General features: G+C 46.8%; 1 long non-coding RNA gene across 2 annotated transcripts in view; it reads left to right on the forward strand.

The window, feature by feature from the left end:
* LOC311207080 overlaps positions 1-4,978 on the forward strand; it is an 88,708-nt gene extending 83,730 nt beyond the window's left edge. For both annotated transcript variants that reach the window (XR_014618249.1, XR_014618250.1), the window contains exon 4: positions 2,941-4,978. This is a non-coding gene — a long non-coding RNA (uncharacterized lncRNA). The remainder of the gene's footprint in view (positions 1-2,940) is intronic.
* The last annotated feature ends 1,022 nt before the right edge of the window (positions 4,979-6,000 follow it).

The following is a 6,000-nucleotide window of genomic DNA, read 5'->3' on the forward strand; positions in this document are numbered from 1 at the left end:
GAGGAGGTGGAATTTGTCTTGTCAGGTGTCTAGGAAGGGGTGAAGTGAGCAGCAGCATGTTCCCACCTCTTCTCAGCACCCTTCGCCTTGCAGACCTCATATTTTGACACTTTCAAATTGGTGATGTGCAGAGGGCTTTCCGCTCTAAGCATGGTTTTGCTAGTTTTCAGCAAAGTTCTTCCCCTCCCTCTGCTTTCAGCATATTACTTTTTTAAGGGTATAAACAGCCTGGTGTTTTGGGGCAGGCTGCTGGTGCTGGTGCTTAAAGGATGTGGGGGCACAAGCATTGGGGGATGCTGCAGCAAACACCACAGCGGATGGAGTGGGGCCTCCCCGGGCCGAGGTGAGCTTCACCCTCATGTAATGATCTCAGCTTCCTGCAACTCCCTGCTTGTATGGGTTAGTGTCTTTCCCACCCTACAGTGCCATTTGTGGGGTGAAGTCACAGTGATACTGATCCCTACAGCCTCTTCCTGCAAGGAACCTGCCCACAAACTGCTTTTATTTAGCGTGGCAAAGCACAGGTTTGTAAAAGGGCTTAGGTACTGTAAGTCCGTGCCAGCTCGTGTATTGTGTTAGTAAAATAAATGTTGTCATCTTTTGAAGGAAGGCGTTGAAAGCTGCCGTAGCCCGTTACAAACAGCTGGTGTGTTGGGTGACTAGCTACCGTCCCCTTTTCCATTTCCTTCTCCACTTCTCTTTCCGTTTCCTTTTCTGTTTCTATTAATAATGTTAAGTTTTTCTGCTTCATGCTTCTTTAACTTTTTGTTCACCTAAACCTTTCAAGGTGTGTGTTAACTTGACTGAGTTTAAATGCTTTGCCTTTGCTTTGTTGAGAATCGCACGTCGTTTGAATGATTGCTGTTATCTCAGTTTCCCTGTGTCTTCTGGGTGGCTGCTTTTGATTTCAAAGGTACATTTGTTGAAAAAAGGAAGATTTCCACAAAAATGCTTGTAGTTGCACCTCTGACTCTTTCACACAGGGTTCCTGTTGAGCAGCTGTCCCGTTTTACTGAGCAGCTGGAGTTGGAGGCTCATTAAAGGAGCAGGAAACCTAATTTCATTTATTTCTGCTGCATGCGTGTGAATTTGGGTGTGCGCTACTTTTGGGTGTGCTCTGCAGGGAAAATGTGTGCTTAATGTGGCTGAGCCTCCTCCTTTATAAATGGAGAATTGATCCAAATTTACCACTGGGTTTTCTTTAAGCTCTTTGAGAACATTTGGTAAAGGAACTTACTGAAATCCACACTTCTGCTTCGGTTACTGTTACCCTGGGGGTGAAGTGCATCTGATGTGGTCCTCCTGGGGATGAGGTGGGGAAGAGAAGGGTGCTGGGACCCCCACGACGTCTTTGGCTATTGTGTAGTCTTCAGCTTATGTAGTCTGTGGCTTCTGCCTCAGCATTTTCCCCCTTCTCTCCTTCCTTACACTTGGGCAGCTCACTTTCCAGTTACACTCAGGCAGCTTTACAGTTGAGGCTGCGCAACCCCTCTCTGTGGGTGCCTGGATGGAGAACTTCCCACCCACCTCAGGTGCTCCTGAGCGCTCCTAGGTCTCCCCCAGGAGGCTGCGCCTGTTCTCCCTCAGTGCTCTCCTCCCTTCCACCCAGATTTCTTTCCATTTCCCAGCCCTGCAACTGGTGTGGCCGGGGTAGGAGCATCCGTGCAGCACATCAGCACATCACAGACTCATACTGCCACTCCACCTTCCGCAGGGATTTAATCAGCAGTGCCTGATCTCAGCCCAACCCTCACCTGCTGCCTGTGTTGCCCTCAATGCACAGGGGTGGCAAACAGGCTGCTTCAAAGCTTCAGCATCACCTCTTCCATGTGGGGGAGCAGGAACCTTTTTTGGACATGAATTTGCAAATGAAGGCTGGTGGAGGTGAAGTCTGAAGCTTTTCCACATTGTGCTGCAGGAGCATGCCTGCTTCATGCCTCCTTCATGCCTCCTTCACTTGCTTTCCTTGTGGAATTCAGTGAATGGAAGTTACAGGCAGCACCCAGTTGGAGAAGAGACGTGGTTTTGCTGGGCACTGTAAGTACTTCCCATTGCATCAGTGCCTGTGCGTCCTGCAGGCGCAGCCTTCGCCCCGTTGCTGCCGGCCGGGCAGGCACCAGGCTGGCTGCTCCCATCTAATAGCTGGAAATTAAGGCTGGGAGCGAGTGAGAGCTGCTTGGCAGCAACGTAGAGGACTTGTGTGATGGAGCAGAGGCTGAAACTCAAGAGAGAAGATATTCCTACACATCAGGAGCTGAGTGTGGCAGAGCACGGTGGGGTACCTCCACAGCCTTGCAGGGTACTTGTGTACTTTTTCAAATGGATGAAGCTGAAACCCCACCAAAACAATTTCCAAAGAAACTGGTGTTTAAAAAAAATAAAACAAAAATAATCAAAGGCTGGAGTGTTTTGAGGTCTTTACAGCTGGCGCAGCCCCTGCTTGGGGACTGGCCCTCGGGCAGGTTGCAGTGCTTACAGGGCAGGGGGCTGGGGAGAGGAGGAGTCAGAGTGGGTTAAATTCCAGAGAGGGATGCGGAATTACAAGAGTTATCCTTGGGAAAGGTGGATCTGCAGGCATTCGGTGAAAGAGCTGAGAGGAGGAGGTGGATTAGGTGAGGGCGTGGATTCCAGGAAAGGGTTTATTTCTTAGATTGCAGATGCTTAATGTTATTAGCATCCAAATGGCTCCAGCTGGGCTTTGAAGTCAGCATCTCATTGAGAAGTAAAGAGCAAAAGAGGTGTGGGGAATAATTTATTTCATTTGGAGCTGGTGAATGTATTTCTCTGCAAGACCTCTGCAAAAATGTATTTTGCTGCAAGAGTTAGCAGCAGGACTGTACGTGGTTTATTTTGGGAGAATTGTTTCTGTGAAACACAAGGCATTTATCACTTTTTCTGTTTGTTTGTTTGTTTGTTTTTTGATCTTTTCTCTCTCAATAGTCAAGCTTGATTTATGCAGAAGACAGCAGAAAGCCACAAAACTAGAGCCTCAGTAATTTCTTTACACCCACCATTTCCCAGCGCTCTGGATTGGAAACCAACCTCGGCAGCTGCCGACTGTCTCGTCTTTCCTCCGTGTGAACCTGCTTCTAGGGAGCTAGCTGGGAGCTGCAACACTTCCCCCTTCCATCTCCTTCACAGATCTGGCTTTCACGACCATTACAACCAGTTCCTGCCCACAGGATGGCCCAGCAGCGTGCCTTTGATCCAGATCAGACGTGGGCTTCTCCGTGGGATGGGTGCCCATCAAGTCCAACCATCAACCTGACCTACCAAGTCCCCCATGTAGCAGCGTGCCCTGACTCGTCCCTGCTGAAACTGCCCCACTCCCTGCCCAGGGGCTCTGCTTTTCTGGGTGCCTGTTTGGGGCCATTGCTGATTCCTGGTGAAGTCTTTCCACCAATTCTGTCTTGCACCCTACATCCCTGTGTTTGTGCCCTACAGCTGCAGCCACCACATCGTCCACAGCAGCTCATCTGGGGTGGGACATACAGCATGGTGAGATGAGTTAGGCACTGGTCCCAGTGAAGTGTAGTCTGAGATTGGAGCTAGGAAAGCAACACCTGTAATTTTGGTTGTAATTTGGACAATGTCAGAGCCCTTTCTGACAAAGAGCATTTCAATGTTTTAACAAACAGAAGAGGAAGGGGAATATGGAGCTTGGAAGGAGTCTCCTGCTGCACTTTTAGGAGAAATGGGCGCTCCTGGCTGCCCTGCACCTGTGACATGAAGGGGGTGAAAGCAGCTCTCTTGTCTGTTCACTCGCTTTTCTTTCCCACTTATGTGGTCTGTGCAATTTTGAAAGCATTTTGTGTGTATTTTTTTCTTCTTCTCCTAGACAAAGTGGGTGTCTTCTCTTTTTTTCTTAGCTGGTTCATTCATGCAGAAGAATAGTGAAATATTATGGTTTTTTCCTTCTGAAAAGAGATAAATGTGTTTGGTAGTGAGAACAGTTTTTGGTAGTTGTCTGAGGCAGCTTGAAATTCTTAAGGAAAATCATAATCGTTCCATTAGGACAAGATGTTTGCAAGCATCTTGCTGAAAAGGCCAAGAAGCTCCAAACAAAACCAAAACAGAGACAAACACCATTCTTTCCAGCTATGAAATTTGCATCTGATTTGGAGTTTTGGTTATAAGCAGTTTCCCAGAAAAACAAAATGAGCCTCTTATACATACATTATGCCTTCCCTTCCTCCTCCTTCTCCTCCTTCTGCTGCTCATTGCCTGTGTGCTGGGCTGTCACCCTTCTGCCACCAACAGAGACAGCACCACTGGTGACCTCTGTCCTTGCACTCATTCAGCCACAGCTCACTGTGTTGTTAGAAAGGGGAGATGGGGAGAGGCTACCGGATTTTTGGCTGTGTTGAGTTGCTAGACTCATGCCATGTCACTGTGTTGTGGAACTGAACTATGAGTTTCAGCCCATTCTGCCTCACCCTTTGGGATTACATCCATGTGATTTATAGGATGAAAAAGTGTTTTTTCTTTGTTTTTTTTTCCCTCTCCAACTGTGTCAAGAGTTCTGAGGTATAGAAGGTCATTAATTTTCTTATTTTCTCCCTATTGAAACTAATTCCAGGCCTCCATAAATAAATACAGCACAGGGCAAAATTTTATTTCAACAGAAGGGAAAAGTCCAGTACGCCATCAGCTCCTTCTATTTCAGTGCGTGGTTCTCTTGTCACCCACCTACACCTAGAAATATGCTTTATTCTTGTGTGTTTACAGAGGCATTCGAGCTCAACGTGATCGAGCCTGGTGGTTGCTGGGATGGTTCGTCAGGCACTTCCAGGTGCCATCTGTACACAAGGACGTTGGTGATGTGGCAAATGGCTGTTTTCACATGGCTGTTGGACTTGCCTTTTGATGATCACCTAGGATCTTAAAGCCTTTGTACATTCATATTTATCTTTGTGTTGGCTGCATTTCAACTCACTTTCTTCCCTGTGAACAAGTTCTATTCTGTTGAATAAACCGTTCCTCGCAAACCATAGCAGTGAGGTCATTGCTGTTGTGGGGGTTTTGTTTGGGTTGGGTTGGGTTTTTAGCAGCTGTTGCCACCCAAGGGTGGATTTCCCTTCATTATACACCTTCTAACTGGTTTTCCACCGTTCTTACCTTGTGGATTCCTAAATATTTTTGTTTATTTTGTGGAGGTGTGGGATCCTTTCGAGGAACTTTTAAGTCTCCTGACAATAAGCTTGTGTTTCTTAATAATTTTTCCACAAACCTAAACAGTATGGTACACAGGTCCCCAAATTATTCCCAAAGCAATTGGCTTGAAAGGCACCATTCAAACAAGGCAGTGTTGTACACTTGTTCGCTTAAACCTATTCTTTCTAGAAGTTATTAGCTATGGCTATTAGGAATTTTCTGTATCATAGTGAATTTGTAACCCTTCATTCTCATGTAACTGTTGTGGAGGACAGAATCAAAGGTCTGCTGGGCATCCACTTGGGCATATGAGCTTGGGCAGAGCACTGTGTCTCCGTGGCTTTTGTCTTAAGCTGGACTGTGTCCAGTTGACCTTAGTATGAGTGGAGCAAGCCCAGGTCTGTTTGCACATGTCTAGGTAGACATGTTCCACTAGGATCTGGTGAAATCCCTGCTTCATCTGCTCATCAGAGCCACAGAGGGACCCATTTGCCTTTTCTGTACCTGTGGACTGTCTAGCATTGGATATACAGAACCTGCATGGCTGTAATCAAAGCTAGCCTGAAGATACCCGTAAAGTCTAATTGTTATGTTAATAAAACAAAAGGAATTGTTTGTGTTCAACCAAACAGAATCATACTTTTTCTGAGAAGCCAGTGTTTTCACCTTTGGAGAAATCCTTACCAAAGGCTCTGGTAGCTGACTTAAAGAACAGGTGAAAAGCACAGGCACTTGCCCAAAAAACACTTCCATGTGCAAGTTTGTAAACCTTCTGGTACGAGCCAGGAGAAATGCTTCCTGCTGGGGGCTGTTCTCAGCTGCAGCATGGACTTGGGGGAAGGCAGA

Source organism: Netta rufina, assembly GCF_964035555.1.
Source record: "Netta rufina genome assembly, chromosome: 2".
NCBI classification, from domain to species: Eukaryota; Metazoa; Chordata; class Aves; order Anseriformes; family Anatidae; genus Netta; species Netta rufina.